Here is an 18,792-nt window from a genome sequence, read left to right on the forward strand (position 1 = left end):
AGACCCTAGGAAAAGAGGGTAAATTCTTTTGTGGATTTGAATATTTTTTTTCTCAACCAATGGTTGGAAAAATTGTATGGATCTCTGGGAAAGATAACACCCATAAGAGAAGAAAAAAATGTTTTCATTATTTCTGAGATCTTGACTATTTATGCTTTTTTGTTTTCAAAGTAAAGTTTGTCCTATAGTTAAAAAAAGTTATTCACCCCAAAACAATTGGAAAAAAATCTTTTCATGGAACAGTTTGTCATTTTATATTACAGAGTCCACCAAAAACTTGTCAAGAGAACAACATAAAATTAGTTATAGATTATATCTTAGAATCTGATGAATATCTAGGGAAAGAAAGAAAAAAAGAATGAAAAAAGAGTATGAGACAGAAAGTTCTGTGACATTAGAACTCAACATAGTAAAATAAATTTTTTTTAATCATTATTAGTTGTTAGATACAATTAGACCAGTGACCTGTTGGAATAAAGATCAAACAGTAAAAATCTAAAAAAAATTTTGAAAGAGGAAAAAAAAAGATGTCATTCCAACAAAACAATCAAGTCTTTTATCTTCAGACTAGTTACTGATAATGAAAATGGAACATGAATAGAAGACCAGACATTGTTATAGACTACAATAATTTCATACAAAAATTTAATTTATATAAATCTATTTCCTTACAAGGAAATCAATGGACCCATAGAACTTCTTGGTCAACAACAAAAATGACTTATTTACCATGGTTCAAGGACCAAATTAGTTAAGATTTAGAGCAGTTTGCAATGATGAATAGAACATTGTACATAGTATCACCCTCTAAAAGAGAGAATCAGGAGAAGACCAAAAAGAATTTAACAAAACTTGATGAGCAATCCAGTTAAGCAAAGTAATTTATGTATGGAAAATGGAAGGAGGTCAACAAATAGAAGACTGATGAGAATGAACTGCAAAGTTTTATCTGCAATCTTTTTTCACAATCAAGGTCAGTAAAGGTATTAGCTAGTTAGGTACTAAGATATATATGTGCTTATAGAAGGAATAACTAGAGCTCATTATGTAGATAAAGATTTAAAGACATATATAGAAATCATAGACAAATAATGCATATGGATAATTAGAGGGATAAAAATTAAATAGGAAGAGGATAGTATGCTAAATTTCCTTTGAAAAAATGTAAAGCTCCACTAATATTCAGAATTTTCTACCACAAAGCGAAAGTGCATTTACTGAGTATCAATAGTTTATCACTGTCATATTATAGTTTCTAGGCATTAAACATAGCATTAAGATTTCTTTTCTTTTTCTTTTTATTGATATTTTATTTTATTTTTTTCCAATTACATATTATTAAAGTTTTTCAACATTCATCCACTGGCATATATATTTATAAGCTACACATTTTTCTACCACCTTCCCTTCTCCCCCCTCTCCCCCCAGGGGTGAACAATCTAGTAAAAATTGTACATATTCCAAGGTGTTTAACATATTTACATTTAAGCCACTTTGTGTATGAGAAATTAGGACTAAGGGAAAAGAAAGAAAACCATGGAATAGGAAGGAAAAGCATAAGACAAGTTTTAAAAAGTGAGTATGGTATCTATTCAGATTCTGTGAGGTTTTTTTGGTTTGGTTGTTTCATTTTCATTTCCTCTGTATGCGGATGATATTGTTCATAAGAGGTCTCCCAGAGTTGTCATCATAGTTGCTAATGTGTACAATGATCTCTTGGTTCTACTCCCATTACCCAGAACAGTTCGTGTACTTCTTTCCATGCTTCTCTAAAAAGTTCAGTCATTCCTCAGTTGATGAGCAACTCCTGAATTTCCAATTCTTTGTTATAATAAAAAGAGCAACTATAAATATTTTTGATCATATGGTACTTTTCCCATTTTTTATGATATAGACCTAGTATTAGAATTGCTAGGTCAAAGGATATGATCAGTTTTATTGCTATTTGGGCATAGTTCCACATTGCTCTCCAAAATGGTTGGATTATTTCACAATTCTAACAAGAGTCATCAATATCCCAGTCTTCCTACAACTTCTCAAAACTGATCATTTTTCCCTTTTAGTCATCATAGCCTATCTGATAGCTGTGAAGTGAAGCCTCATTTCTCTAATTAGCAATAATTTGGAGCATTTTTTCTTATGTGTATATATATATATATATATATATATATATATATATATAATTAAATATGTATATGCATATATATGTATAGCTTAATTTCTTTGTTTGAAAACTACCCATTCATATTCTTTTACCAATTTTTCAATTGAGGAATGATTTGTAACCTTATAAATTTGATTCAGTTTTCTATATATTTTAGAAATGAGACCTTTATCAGAACCCTTACCTGTGAAAATGATTTCCCAAACTTTGTTTTCCTTTTAATCTTGGTTGCTTTCATTTTATTAGTGCAAAAACTTCTCATTTTAATATATAGTCAAAGTCATCCATTTTAAAATTTATAATGTACTCTATTTCTTTTTTGGTCACAAATATCTTCCCTTTCCCTATATCTGACAGAGTATTTCTTGATTTCTTAATTGGTCTGTTATCACCCCTTATGTCTAAATCTTGTACCCATTTTGGCCTTATTTGGGTATAGGGTGTGAGATGTGGGTCTATGCCTAGTTTTTCCACACTATTTTCCAGATTTCCCAACAGTTTTATCAAATAATGACTTCTTATCCTAGAAGCTATTTTTTTTGAGTTTGTCAAGTAACAGAACACTATTGTCGTGATTCTGTAGCATCTTTTGTACCCATTCTAAACTGGTCCATTACTCTATTTCTATTGCAGTTTTGATGACTGTCACTTTATAATATACTTTATAATATACTTTTACATCTGGTACAGCTAGGCCACCTTCCTTTGATTTTTTTTTTACAACAATTCCCTTGATATTCTTGACCTTTTTTTGCTAGAGATGAATTTTGTTATTATTTTTTTGGTGGTTTGAGTAGAATTATCATTTTTGTTATATTAGCTCAGCCTAACCATGAGCAGTTGAAATTGTTTCAGTTGTTTAGATCTTACTTTATTTGTGTGAAAAATATTGTGTAATTGTGTTCAATTTCTGAGTTTGTCTTGGGAGATAGATTCTCCAAATAGTTTATGTTATCTACAAGTACTTTAAATGGAATTTCCCTTTCTAGCTCTCTTGTTCTTGGAGTTTATTGTTTATACATAAAGATGATGATGATTTATGTGGGTTTAAATTATGTCCTGATACTTTGTTGAAGTTGTAAATTGTTCCAAATAGTTTATTAACAGATTTTCTCAGGTTCTCTAAGTATACCATCATATCATCTACAAAGAGTGAAAGTTATGCTTCCTTATTACCAATTTTAATTTCTTAATTTCTTCAATTTCTTTTTCTTCTTTTGCTCCTAAAGCTAATTTTTTTAGTTTCTTTTGGGCTTTATTTTTAAAGATTTTATTTATTTTCAGTTTTACAATTTTTCCCTAATCTTACTTCCCTCCCCCCCACCCCCCACAGAAGGCAATTTGCCAGACTTTACATTGTTTCCATGGTATACATTGATCCAAATTGGATGTGATGAGAGAGAAATGATATCCTTAAGGAAGAAACATAAAGAATAAGAGATGGCAAGATCAGATAATAAGATATCAGTTGGTTTTTTTTTCCTAAATTGAAGTAATAGGTGGCTAGAAGGGGCAGTGGATAGAGCACCGGCCCTGGAGTCAGGAGTACCTGAGTTCAAATGCTGCCTCAGACACTTAATAATTACCTGTGTGTCCTTGGGCAAGCCACTTAACCCCATTTGCCTTGCAAAAAAAAAATAACCCTAAAAAAAATTTAAAAAATAAATTAAAGGTAACAGTTTTTGGTCTTTGTTCAAACTCCACAGTTCTTTCTCTGGATACAGATGGTATTTTCCATTGCAGACAGCCCCAAATTGTCCCTGATTGTTGCACTGATGGAATGAGCAAGTCCGTCAAGATTGGTCATCAGCCCCATGTTGCTCTTAGGGTGTACAATGTTTTTCTGGTTCTGCTCATCTCCTTCAGCATCAGTTCATGCAAATCTCTCCAGGCTTCCCTGAATTCCCATCTCTCTAGGTTTCTAATAGAACAATAGTGTTCCATGACATACATATACCACAGTTTGCTAAGCCATCCCCCTCTGAAGGATTTCCAATTCTTTGCCACCACAAACAGGGCTGCTGAGAGTATTTTTGTACAAGTGATATTTTTACCCTTTTTCATCATCTCTTCAGGGTATAGATCCAGTAGTGACTTTGCTGGATCAAAGGGTATGCATATTTTTGGTGCCCTTTGGGCATAGTTCCCAGACCAGAAAGGCTGGATGAGTTCACAGCTCCACCAACAATGTAACAGTGTCCCAGATTTCCCAAAAGCCTTCCAACAGTGATCATTGTCCTTTCTGCTCATATTGGCCACTCTGAGAGGTGTGGGGTGGTACCTCAGAGAAGCTTTAATTTGCATTTCTCTAATAATTAATGATTTAGAGCAATTTTTCATATGACTATGGATTGCTTTGATCTCCTCATTTGTGAATTGCCTTTGCATATCCTTGGTCATTTGTCAACTGGGGAACAGTTTTTTTTTTTTAATTTGACTCAGTTCTCTGTATATTTTAGAAATGAGTCCTTTGTCAGAAACATTGCAAAGATTGTTTCCTAGTTTACTATATTTCTTTTAATCTTGGTTACAGTGGTTTTGTCTGTGCAAAAGCTTTTTAACTTAATGTAATCAAAATCATCGAGTTTGTTTTTAGTGATGTTCTCCATCTCTTCCTTAGTCATAAACTGCTTCCCTTTCCATAGATGTGACAGGTAAACTGCTTCTTGATCTTCTAGTTTCCTTATAACATTGTTTTTTTTTCTGTCTAAATTCTGTATCCATTTGGATCTTATCTTGGAATAGGGTGTGAGGTGTTGGTCTAATCTAAGTTTCTTTCATACTAACTTCCAATTTTCCCATCAATTTTTATTGAAGAAAGAGTTTTTATCCCAATAGCTGGACTCTTTGGGTTTATCAAATAGCAGATTATTATAATCATTTCCTGCTATTGCACCTAGTTTATCCCACTGGTCCACCACTCTATTTCTTAGCCAATATCAGACATTTTTGATGAATGATGCTTTATAATATAATTTTAGATCAGGAAGGGCTTAGCCACCTTCTTTTGTACTTTTTTTCATTGAATCGCTGGACATTCTTGACTTTTTATTTCTCCATATGAATTTACTTACAACTTTTTCTAACTCATCAAAGTAAATGGAATTTTGATTGGTAGGGCTCTAAACAAGTAGTTTAGTTCTGGTTGAATTGTAATTTTTATTATATTAGCTCAACCTATCCATGAGCAGTTGACATTTGCCCAATTATTTAAATCTGATTTAATTTGTGTGGGAAGTGTTTTATAATTGCTTTCAAAAAGTTTCTTCATCTTCCTCGGCAAATAGACTTCCAGGTATTTTATCTTGTCTGAGGTTACTTTGAATGGGATTTCTCTTTCTAGTTCTTCCTCCTATATCTTGTTAGTTGCATATAGGAAAAGTTGAGAATGTATGAGGCTTTATTTTATATTCTGCAACTTTGCTAAAGTGGCTAATTGATTCCAGTAGTTTTTTGGATGATTTCTTGGGATTCTCTATACCATGACGTCATCTGCAAAGAGTGACAATTTTGTCTCTTCCTTCCCAATTCTAATTCCTTCAATTTCTTTTTCTTCTCTTATTGATGAAGCTAACATTTCTGATATGATATTGAATAGTTGATAATGGGCATACTTGTTTCACCCCTGATCTTACTGGGAATCCCTCTAGCCTCTCCCCTTTGAATACAGTGCTTGTTGATGGTTTCAGATAGATACTGCTTATTATTTTAAGAAACAGTTCATTGATTCCTACACTCTCTAGTATTTTTTAGTAGGAATGGGTGCTATATTTTGCCAAAAATGTTTTCAGCATCTATTAATATAATCGTATAATTTCTGATAGGTTTGTTGTTGGTATAATTAGTTAAACTAACAGTTTTCCTAATATTGAACCAACATTGCATTCTTGGGATAAATCCTACTTGATTATAATGTATTATCTTAGTGATAACTAGTTGTAATCATTTTGCTAAGATTTTATTTAAGATTTTTGCATCGATATTCATCAAGGAGATGGGTCTATAATTTTCTTTCTCTGTTTTAACTCTTTCTGGTTTAGGTATCAGCACCATATTGGTGTCATAGAAAGTGTTAGGCAGAGTTCTGTCTTCCCCTGTTTTTTCAAAGACCTTATATAGAATTGGAACCAATTATTCCTTAAATGTTTGGTAGAATTCACTTGTGAATCCTTCAGGCCCTGGAGTTTTTTTCTTAGAGAGTTCAATGACTCAGTTGAATTTCTTTTCCTAAGGTAGAGTTGTTTAGGTATTTAATCTCCTCTTTATTTAAGCTGGGCAACTTATATTTTTGTAAATATTTGTCCATTTCACTTATTTATTGGCACAGAATTGAGCAAAATAATTCCTAATTATTACTTTAATTTCGTCCTCATTGGTAGTGAGCTCACCTTTTTCATTTGTGATACTAGCAATTTGGTTTTCTTCTATCTTTTTTTAAAATCAAATTGAACAGAGGTTTAGCAATTTTATTGCTTTTATTCATAAAATGAATTGTTGGTTTTATTTATTGATTCAATAGTATTTTTTGCTTTTGCTTTTATTAATTTCTCCTTTAATTTGTAGAATTTTGAATTTGATTGGGGGCTTTTAATTTGTTCCTTCTCTAACTTTTTTAGTTGCATATTTAGTTCATTGATTTCTTCTTTCTCTAATTTATTCATGTAAGCATTTAAAGATATAATATACATCCCCTGACAGCTACTTTGAGTGAATCCCATAGGTTTTGTTATGCCGTTTCATTATTGTCATTATCTAGGATTGAACAATCAATTCTTTCTATAATTTGTTGTTTGATACACTCATTCTTCAAAATGAGGTTATTCAGTTTCCAATTAGTCCTGGGTCTATAGCTCCCTGGCCCAATATTGAAATTGATTTCTATTGCATTATGATCTGAGAAAGATGTATTCACTATTTCTGCCTTTCTGCAATTTGTTATTAGGCTTTTAATGCTTAGTATATGGTCAAGTTTTTTTGTAAATTCCATGTACTGCAGAAAAAATGGTATATTCCTTTCTATCCCCATTTGTTTTCCTTCATAAATATATCATATCTAGGTTTTCTAATAATCTATTTACCTCCTTAATTTCTTTCTTGTTCATTTCATGATTCAATTTATTAAATCTGAGAGCATGAGGTTGAGGTTTCCCACTAGTAGAATTTTGCTATGTCTTCCTATATTTCTTTCAGCTTCTTCTCTAAGAATTTGGATGCTATCCCATTGGGTACATACATATTCAGTATTGAAATAAATTTATTGTCTATGGTACACTTTAGGACGATATAGTTTCCTTCCTTATCGCTTTTAATGCTATCTGTTTTTGCAGCTGCTTTGTCTGAGATAAGGATTGCTACCCCTGCTTTTTTCACTTCAGATGAAGCAAAATATATTTTGCTCCAACCTTTTACCTTTTCTCTATATGTATCTCTCTGCTTCAATTGAGTTTCTTGTAAGCAGCATATTGTAGGATTCTGGTTTTTAATCTACTCTGCTATTTGCTTACGTTGTAAGGGAGAGTTCATCCCATTCACACTCAAAGTTATTATTACTAACTCTTTATTGTCCTCCATGTTATCTTCTCTGTGTTTGTATTTTACCCTTTTTTCCCCTTTATCCATATTCTCCAGTATTTTGTTTCTGAATACTGCCCCCTTCAGTGTGTTTGCCCTCCTATATCCACCCTTCCCCTTTCTTTCTCCTCTCCCTTTTCCCCTTTTCCCTTCCCTTTCCTTCCTTCTGTTAGTTCCCCTTTTTCCCCCCTCCCTGGCTCCATTCCCCACTTCCCCTTTTAATACTTGAAACGTAAGATTTTTTAGTTAAATTAGTGTGTGTGTGTGTGTGTGTGTGTGTGTGTGTGTGTGTGTGTCTGTGTGTGTGTGTGTGTGTGTAAGTTAACTTTAAGCCAAGTTTGATGAGAGGAAGATTCAGGTGTTTCTTATCTCCTCCTTTCTTCCCCTCTATTACAATAGGTCTTTTGTACATCTTAATGTAATGAGATTTACCCCATTCAATCCCCTCCCTCCTCCCCTATCCTTTCTATCTCCCTTTTTAGGGAGTGTTTTTAAATCATTCTATCTGAGTCATAGGAAATCCTGAGTATCCATCCCTTCCAGCTAAGTATATTCTCTGTAATAGAATTACAATTCTTGAGAGTTATTGGAGTCTTTCTCCCAAGTAGGGATATAGCCAGTTTCATCCCATTGGGCAGCAGTCTCAAGGATAAGTCATAAGTGTCCATCACTTCTGGCTAAGTATATTCTCTCTGATAGAGTTATGAGAATCTTTTTCCCATGCTGGGATATACCCAGTTTCATCTTACTAGATAGTAGTTGTTTTTTCTTTACCCCCCTCCCTTTTTTTTAACCTTTTCATGTGTCTCTTGAACCTCCTGCTTGATGTTTAAATTTTCTATTTAGCTCTTGCTTTTTCATCAGGAATTGTTGGAAGTCTTCCATTTCATTAAATGTCCATCTTTTCCCCTGAAAGAGAAGGCTCAGCTTTGCTGGGTAGTGGGTTCTTGGCCCATTCCAAGCTCCCTTGCTCTTTGGAATATCTCTTTCCAGACCCTTCAATCCCTTAATGTTGATGCATTGTTACTGTGGCCCCTTGGTATTTAAATTATTTCTTTCTGGATGCTTGAAGGATTTTCTCTTTTATCTAATAGTTCTGGAATTTGGCCACAACATTCCTTGGTGTTTTCATTTTAGGATCTCTTTCCAGAGGGGATTGATGTATTCTTTCAATAACTATTTTGCCCTCTGGTTCCATGATATTAGGACAATTTTCCCTCACTAAATCCTGTAATATTAAGTCTAGGCTATTTTTCTCTTGGATGTTTTCAGGAAGACCTATAATTCTCAGGTTACTCTTCTCAATCTATTCTCAAGATCAGTGGTTTTGCTGATGAAGTATTTTACATTTTCCTTCTACTTTTTCTATTTTTTTGGTTTTGTTTAATGGGTTCTTGCTGTCTTATGAAGACATGAGTTTTCACAGACTCCATTCTTGTTTTTAGAGAAGAATTTTCTTCATTTACTTTTTGCAACTCCTTTTCCAATTGGTCAATTCTATTTTTGAAAGAGTTTTCCATTTGACCAATTGAGGCTTTGAGAGAATTATTTTCTTTTTGCTTTTGTTCAATTGTATTTTCCAATGTATTGTTTGAGGTATTAATCTTCTCTGGGTTTCTTTTCCCAAATTTTCCAATTGATTTTTTTCAACTCCTTCCTTATTTCTTCAGGAAGGTCTTTCTGTGCTGTAGACCAGATCATATTCTCCTCAGAGGTTCTAGGTCTCTCTGAGTTAGGATCTTTTCCTTCCAAAAATTTTTCTTTGGACCCTCCTTTCCGCTGGTCTTTCTTCATTTTACTAAGAGTTGTGTTGGGGAGGGGCTGGTTCATAGAAGTTTAGTGTTGGGATCCCTAGAGGCTTTACTCCCTGAGTGTAATCTCTTCAGCTGGCCAGTAGGGGGTACTAGAGGATTTGCTCACTGAGTATATCTCCACCTGGCCATTAGGGGGTGCTAGATTTTTTGTTCACTGAGTGTAGTATCTCCAGCTGGTCACTAGGGGGTGCTGGTTGCTTTCTCTAGAGTGTTTGTGACCTTGATTGTGGCCTTCTCCCTTAGCCGGGAGGGAGTGATTGAAGCTGTCAAATACTTTTGTCTTTGATCAGTACCCTGGGGTGAGGTACTCACTCTCTTTATTGTTAGTTGAGGTTTTTCTGCTGCTCAGACACTCCTGCCTGGGGTAGAAGTAGTCTGTAATTGTGTTTGTTCTGGGAAGAGGTTTCAGCTGAAATGAAGGTGTGGACTCTGAGTTCCTCCAGACCAGAGGAGACCAAGGTTAGATGTCTGCAGCTCTCCCACACCAGAACTCTCCCTCTATCCCTGCCGGCAAGCTCCCAATGGTTGGCACCACAACCAATGCCTCTGCTCCCTAGTTGACCCAAGCCCTGCCACTGTCGACCTGGCTTCAGCCCTGCTGCTAATCAAGCTAATCCAGGGCTAATCCAGGCTTCCAGGCTCTCACTGGTCTTGTGCTCCTCAGATTCACCCACAATTGCGGAAGACAAATCCTGAGGTGGATATTCTTCTCCTGGCTTTTCTTTCTGGGTTTTGTTTCATATTATTTATAAGGAAAGATCAAGAGACTTTAAGAACTGTGCTTGTCTTCTCTCTGCCGTTTTAGCCAGAAGTGTAAAGCTAACATTTCTAATACTATGTTGAATAGTAATGGTGATAATAGGCATCCTTGTTTCATGCCTGATCTTATTGGAAATGCTCCTAAGTTATTCCTAGGTTATTACATAAATAGTTTTTGATGGTTTTAGATAGATGCTGTTTATTATTTTGAGGAAAACATCATTTATTCCTATATTCTCTAGTTTTCTTAATAGGAATGAATGTTGGATTTTGTCAAAGGTTTGTTCAACATCTATTGAGATAATTATATGATTTCTGAACTTTTTGTTACTGACATGTTCAACTATGTTAAGTGGTTTCCTAATATTGAACCTTCCCTGTCTCCCTGATGTAAATCCTAAATGATCATGGTGTATTATCCTAGTAATAACTTGCTATAATCTCTTTGCTAATTTTTTTTTAAGATTTTTGCACCAATGTTCATTAGGGAGATTGGTCTTTAATTCTTCTCTTCTGTTTTGGAAATCCTGGTTTATGTATCAGCATGATATTGGTGTTGTTAAAGAAATTTGGCAGAACTCTTTCTCCATTTTTTTAATAGTTAATGGATAATTGGAATTAATTTTTGCTCACATGTTTGGTAGAATTCACTTGTAAATCTGTCCATACCTGGAGACTTTTTCTTGGGAAGTTTAGTGATGGTTTCTTCAATTTCTTTTTTTTTTGGAAATGCAGTTATTTAAGTATTTTATTTCCTCTTCTGTTAATCTGGTTGGTATATATTTTTGTAAGTGTTCATCCATTTCCTTCAGGCTGTCAAATTTGTTGGCATACAGTTGGGCAAAATTGCTTTGAATTATTTCTTTAATTCCCTCTTCATTGCTTGTTATTTTCCATTTTCCATTTTTGATACTGAAAAATGTATATTCTTCTCTCATTTTTTAACCACAATAATCAAAGAATTATCTATTTTATTTTATTTTATTTTTTATGGGGACTTTTTTGGCAAGTGAATTGCCTCTGGTCCCGTAGGCAGGTATTTATTCAGGGTCTGAGGCTGGATTTGAACTCAGGTTCTCCTGACTCCAGGGTCAGTGCTCTATTCACTGCATCACCTAGCTGCTCCAGGTTTATCTATTTTATTGATTTTTCATAAAATCAGATCTTAGTTTTATTTATTAGATAAATAATTTTCTTGCTTGCAATTTTATTAATCTTTCCTTCACTTTCAGAATTTCTAACTTGGTATTTAATTGGGAATTCTAAACATTTTTTTCCTAACTCATTTAGTTGCATGCCTTCATTGTCCTCCTCTTTCTGTATTTTATTTATATAAGCATTTAGAGATAAAAAAAAAAAATTTCTTCTAAAAACTGCTTTGACCGCATCCCATAATTTTAAATATGATATCTCATTATGATTTTCTTGGATAAAAATGGTTCATTATTTCTATGATTTGTTGTTTGATCTTCTCATTCTTTAAAAATTTAGTTTCTAATTATTTTTGATTCATCTTTCCTTGGCTCTTTATTGCATCATTATCTAAAAAGTGTGTATTCATTATTTCTAAAATTTTTTTGTATTTGATTGCAAAGCTTTTATGTCCTAGTGCATAGTCAATTTTGGTATAGGTGTTATGTACTGCAGAGAAAAAGGTGTATTCATTTCTATCCTTAATTAGTTTTCTCCAGAGGTCTATCATATCTAAGTTTTCCAAGATTTTATTAAGCTTATTAACTTCCTTCTTTATTTTGTGGTTGGATTTATCCAATTCTGAGAGAGAGAAATTGAGGTCTCCGGTTATTATAGTTTTGCTCTTAATGTATACTTGTAATTTGTTCAGCTAATCCTGTAAGAATTCAGATTCTTTATCACTTGGTGCATATATGTTTAATAAGATATAACTTCATTGCCTATAGTACCTTTTTTAAGATGTAGTTTCCTTCCTTATCCCTTTTAATGAGATCTATTTTTGCTTTTGCTCTGTCTGAGATCAGGATTGCTACCCCTGATTTTTTTACTTCTGTTGAACCATAATATATTTTGTTCCAGCTTTTTACCTTTACTATGTGTGTATATCTCTCTGCTTCAGATGTGTTTCTTGTAAACAATATATCGTGGGATTCTGGTTTTTAATCCATTCTGCTATCTGTTTTCATTTTATGGGAGAGTTCATCCCATTCACATTTACAGTTAAGATAATTAATTCCATATTTCCCTCCATGATATCTTTCTCCTTTATACTTTTCTATTTTATCTTATTCCTCCTCACCAATGTTTTTCTATCTTTCCCCTTTAGCTTCTCTTTTAAATTTTAACTTTCTTTTGCCTTCACCTTATCTTTTGTCAATTTCTTCTGATCCTTTTTTCCCTTTCCTCCTCTACCTCCCTGTGGGATAGGATAGATTCTTAAATGCAATTGGAAATGTATATTACTCCCTCTCTGGACCAAATCTCTTGAAAGTAGGATTTTCTGAGTGTCTGTACCCTCCCTTCTTTCCCTCTACCATAATTGGTCTTTGTGCCTCTTCACTTGGTATTATTAATGCCCAGTCTTTTTCTAGTATAGTTCTTAAAGTCTTTATTGTTTTAGGCCTATCTTTTACCTACAACCACTTTGTCAAAATAGACTCCTTTTATCTGTCCTGATACAAGTACCATTCTCAAAGGTTGATTGATTTATAAGAAACATTGCCTTACAGTCACAAAGTGCCCTTCCTTATTCTGTCTCATTAGAAATATACTTCTCAAGAGTCATGTCACATCAAATTATAATTGATTTATACCACCCACTACTTTCAAGTACCCTCCTTGGATACACAATCTTTATGAATTAAAACATCATGCATAGCCATCATTTCATGAACTGTTTATCCCTCCCCTACTTCCAAGCACACTCCCTTTTATTGCAGCCTAAGAATATAGTAAAGCAAAATTACTTCATGATACTTTTGTGTTCAGTTCCCCTGAGTACACACTCTCCCTCCATCTCTTTAGTACAACAACCATAGCCTCACAATTGTCCTCAACCAATGGTTTGGGTATACTTTCTCCCTCTGTCCCTCTAGCACTCTAGCCATGGTACTATAACCTTTGTTAACTAAAGTATGGTGGTGGTAGGGTGGTAGTAATTAAATGGTGCAGTAGATTGAGCACCAGCCTTGGAGTCAGGAGAAACTGAGATCAAGTCTGATCTCAGACACTTAATAATTACCTAGCTGTGTGACCTTGGGCAAGTCACTTAACCCCATTGCCTTGCCCCCAAAACCCTAAAAATCAAAATAAAGCATGGATTAAGGCAAGATCACTTAATCTATTTATGTTCAGTCCATCTTGGTATGCTCCATTTTCTGTCGCTATTACATTACAGTACTCCTTAAGTAAAGTATTTAGTAAATAAGGTCACTTTCTGATTTAACTCCATATAATATAGTTTCTAAATTCTTAAGTGCTGGGTTACTCTGAAGGTCTCTCTTAAGAACTTTATAATAGATTGTATGACATGGAAGACTGGCACAGGACTGTTCAGCATGGTATGCCTTCATCAGAAAGGATGCTGCCCTCTTTGAGCATGTCACAATTGAAGCATCTGTGATAGAGCATTTCTAGCTCATATTGATCTAATCAGTCCAAGTCTGACACACTATAATTTGTCTCAAACATTATATCAGTTTGATTTTCTTCGATAAGGAAGGACAAGACCCAACCATACCCAAATTCTCTACATACAACCCCTTTAACTATATTCAGCCCTTTAACTATGCTAAGAAAAATACAAATCTCAAAACTTACAAGTGTATCCCTTTTGGGGATATACCATATTTCCCCATGTATAAGAAGCACCCATGTATAAGACACACCTTAATTTTGGGACCTGAAATTGAAAAAAAATGTTTTACATTAAGTTATTGAAAAGTTTTATTCATCATGAAATTCAAGGACCTTCTGTTCATACCTTTCAGGCATCTTTTGGGCAAATCTTGTGCATGGACATTCCATTTCATGAGCCTGAATCGCCAAATGTGTCCTCCCTTCAAATTAGTCATTTCTTTTTCATCAGCAATTCTTCTTGCCTCATGCTGAATCATCTTTGTGGACACAGCAACTCCACTTGCCCTTTGTTCTTCAATACATCTCTTCACTTCCCTTTCTAAATCAGGCCATTTTGCTGTATTGCCTCTCATAGACTTCTTCTGCTGGGATGTTTTCAGTTGGATTTCTTCTTTCCAAAGCCAGCCTCAGATTGTTTTTTCAGTAGGAGGAGGACCAAACTTATGTTCATCAGCATGATTTCCATTCACTTTTGCTAACTGGATCACTTTGAACTTGAATTCAGCACTGTACAAAAATCTTTTCTGAGCCATTTCTAGACAGAACATGGCAAAATGTAACCTAATATAACAATGACAAATGACAAAAAATGAGCACAGACAAGCACAAAAAATCAGGAAATGCAAGTAAAAAAAAATCTATAACCAGTGAATAAGATGCTCCCAGTTTTTAGACCCCAAATTTTTCAAAAAAGGGTACTTCTTATACATGGGGAATTTAATGTTCTTTACCTTTATATGCATGTTTTGAGTTTCATATTTGAAAACTGACTTTTCTATTCAGTTCTGGTCTATCATAAAATTTTGGAAGTCTCTATTTCATTGAAAGTTAAGCTTTTCCCTGACAGAATATGCTGAATTTTGGAGGATAATTAATTCTTGGCTGTAATCCAACATCCTTTTCCCTCTGAACTATCATATTTCAGTCTCTCCTATCCCTCATTGTTAAAATTGGTTAGTCCTGTGTAATTCCGAGTGTGTTTCCTTTGTATTTAAATTGCTTCTTTTTGGACTTCTTGAGGTATTTTCTCCCTTAGTTGAGAATTCTGGAATTTGACTGTGATAGTTCTTGGAGTTTTAATTCTGAGATATCTTTCCAGAAGTGTTCTGTGTATTCTTTCAAGGACTATTTTGTCTTCTTGAACTAGTATATTAGAACAGATTTCCATGATAATTTCATGAAAATATTTTTCCAGGTTCTTTTTTTTGATCTAGGCTTTCAGATAGATGAATAATTTATAGATTATCTCTTCTAGATCTATTTTCCAGGTCATTTGTTTTTCCTAAAAGGTACTTCACATTTTCTTTAATTTTTTTTTACCCTTTTGTTTTGTTTGATGCAATCTTATGGTCTCATGGAGTCATTAGTTTCTATTTGTCCATTTCTAGTTTTTAGGGTTTTATTTTTCTACAGTTAGCTTTTGTGTTTCCTTTTCCCGTTGATTAATTTTTCTTTTAAATAAATTGTTTTTCTTTTCTAGTTGGATGATTTTGTTTTTTGATGCATTGAATTCTTTTTTTCCAGTTTTAAAGGAGTTTATTTGGTCAATTTTTCATAATTCTCCTGTACAACTGGTTTCTTTTTTTCCATTTTTTCTTCCTCTTTTCTTTGGTTTTTAAAATATTTTTTTAAGCTTTTCCCTGAGGTTTTGGATTTTAGTCCAATTCATAAACTCCTGTGACACTTCCCTTGTAGATAATTTCTCACTGCTTTCTTCTTTGGAGATGACATTTTTATCAGCTCTATCTGAATAGTAACTTTCTAAGGTTAGTGCTCTTCTCTGTGTGTGTGTGTGTATGTGTGTGTGTGTGTGTGTGTGTGTGTGTGTGTGTGTGTGTGTGCTTATTTTGATAGTTGAGCTCTCTTCCTGGGAACAGGAAAATAATCCTCGATTTGTAGGCTGGGATCTAGTCTCCGGCTTATAACTTTCTAAGGCGCTGCCTATGCAGCCCAGGCTATGCCTATGCAGAAATTTGGTTCCTCCTTTGTGTCCAGGCTTTGTCTATGCAATACTTTGTTTCCTACCCAGTCCTGTCTGTAGCTCCAGTGTTCCCAGGGCTCAGCCTTTGTCTGGGGAATGGATGCTACCCTGTTAGCCTGCTCTCTAGATGAGCCAGTACCTGAGCTACTATCTAGGTGCAAGGACCTGGGTTGTGCTATGACTAGAAGCCTTCAACTGGCTTTCCTATTCTCCCATATAACTGAACTCTACTTCTCCTTTTCCCCCCAAAAGACAGAGTTACACTGAAGATCATCCATGATGTTGAATGCTGAGAATTTGTTTTGCTGGTTTCTTTTTTGGTGGGATCTGTAGCTTTAATATCTGTGTCATTTAGCATTATGCAGAGAAAAGCTCTAGGATCATGCTAGTTTCATGCTGCCATCCTCAAGATGGCTTTTCAGATAGAGAAGCACATGATGAGTGCAGGTAGATCACAATTCAATAAATAAAGAAATATTAATAATAATCAGATAAAAAGATTTCATCTGGGGAATATTTTATGGACAAAGTATATTGGTAAATAAGTAACCAAAAAAAGAGATAAGTAATAGATAGTTGGGTTTTTTTGGTAATGGATAGTTTTAATGCTCCAATTATAATTTCAAGGACGGACCTGTGAAGATATTACCCTCATTTTAACTGTGAGCAAGTAAGGACACAGATGTAACTGTCTGAGGTAGGGTTCAAACTCAGTTCCACTCAATATTGTATCCTAATGGTCTATAGAATTGCAAATAATCCATTTGTTGTGTAACTACTTCCTGGATGGACAGCTGTGGATAGGTTACAATCTATACTGTAGTTAGAAATGAAATCACTGATCTATTAGAGAATATGTGTATAAATGACAACTAATTTGATTTGATTTCTGGTCATTAATTGAACTCTTAATTTCATCTATTGCTACTTTAAATAGTATTATTCCTGATATTTACCAACTAAACCAATGTCATTCTACCAAATGAACTTTATTTTCGGTCTTTTAAAGTTCATCCTACTTGAGAATAGATGTGCTGATAAATTTCAAATAGTTATATTTTAAATAATGTAAGTATAATGGTCCCATGTGTGTAAGTTCTTCACAAAATTAAATAATAGTTAAATTTGATAATATTTTGACTCTTTAGAGGGGTTTTCTCTTATTGCACCTATTATGTTCTTTTGAGTAATATTTGAACAATTTTTAGTCAAACAAACAAATTCAGATTGTTATGCAAGAATTTTGTACAAATTTGGACACATACAGTTGTCAGGAAAATGAAAATGCATATAGTCTCCTGTGGGACTGTGTCCAGCTAGGAGTAATATAATCTTTCTCTGCAAATTGCCAGTCTGATTATGATCCAGAAAATGATGACTGACTCTTGTATGAACCATGAGTTCATGAAGTTAAAAAAGTTACACACACACACTTACAAATATATATATATATATATATATATATTTGTAAGTGTGTGTATAACAACATGTGCAATTTTATTTTTATTGGTAACTTTTATTTTAAAATTACCTTAATTTCCAAATATAGATCTTCCCTGTATTCAAATCAGAAAATCATTTCTTGAACCAAAGATTTAAAAAAAAACAAAAATTGCAGTCACAAGGTATTTTCTTAGGCATTATATATAGTTAGAATTCAAAGGACTATTTGAAGAATTAGGAGAAATCTTTTAAGAAAATTAGCAGTGAGAAGCATAGAAGAATTAGAAGTACAAATACTCTGAACCTTCAAATAGCTGCAATGTGAAATATTTTGTATAATTGTAGATTGAGGAGAAGGTTTACCATCTTCATATTATAAATTTCTAAAGTGCTGAACTGACATCCAGCTTTACATAAATGTTTAGCAGGTGACCTAGAATTGGAATCTAGGATCCCTGGATGTTGGTCCATGCTAAAGTACATTCTACAAATAGAAAAAAAAAGCTATTCTGAGTAAATATATCTGGCAAAGAAACCAAAGATCAAGTGTATTCAACAAGTAAAGTTATGCAATAGACATTGATGAAGAAGATGAATACAATGCTTTTTCTAAAAAAGACATCAAATAAGAAGACTGAAGTAAATATATTTTGATCTTTCCAGTAAATATGAAATTGAGGAAAAATGATTTTGATAACTTTAAAATTTTCATAGGATTATAAATATCTGAAATTAACTTTGAGAATGTATAGAACCAAAAGAAAATATTTCTAAAGGTAAGCAGGTTCAAGAACATTAGTTTTAACATATCTCCTTCATTGAAGATGAAGCAAATTGTCAGGTGTTGTTCAAGTTACATATTTTTCCTTTTTGAATTAGTCATGATCAATTGGAAACTACCTGACATAAATACATAGGGGTGTTGGTTTGAGGGAGGGGAGTGAATGGGAGAAAAGTGTTTCAATAGTCATATATCCTAGAATATTTCACATTCAGAGCCATAAGAAAGAATCTAAAAATGTCTTCCTACTCCCTCCATAGATTGTTTTGGATGATATCCATCACCATGGAAAGTTACTATTCACAAGTATGGAAGTTCCAGAAACCAATATCCAAGAAATGTCTCAAGTCTGTAATGAAAAAAAAATATATATGTATATATATAAAATGTTGTGCTATAGTGAAATAATGTCTTAAATGCTCATACCATGCCTAGAATGACACACTCA

The 18,792-nt window shown here is 33.7% G+C and overlaps 1 protein-coding gene across 1 annotated transcript in view; it reads left to right on the forward strand.

Moving 5' to 3' along the window:
• NDST4 (N-deacetylase and N-sulfotransferase 4) overlaps positions 1–18,792 on the forward strand; it is a 445,770-nt gene that overhangs the window by 188,651 nt on the left and 238,327 nt on the right. The window lies entirely within an intron of this gene.

Source organism: Macrotis lagotis, chromosome 3 (assembly GCF_037893015.1).
Source record: "Macrotis lagotis isolate mMagLag1 chromosome 3, bilby.v1.9.chrom.fasta, whole genome shotgun sequence".
Taxonomy (NCBI): Eukaryota; Metazoa; Chordata; class Mammalia; order Peramelemorphia; family Peramelidae; genus Macrotis; species Macrotis lagotis.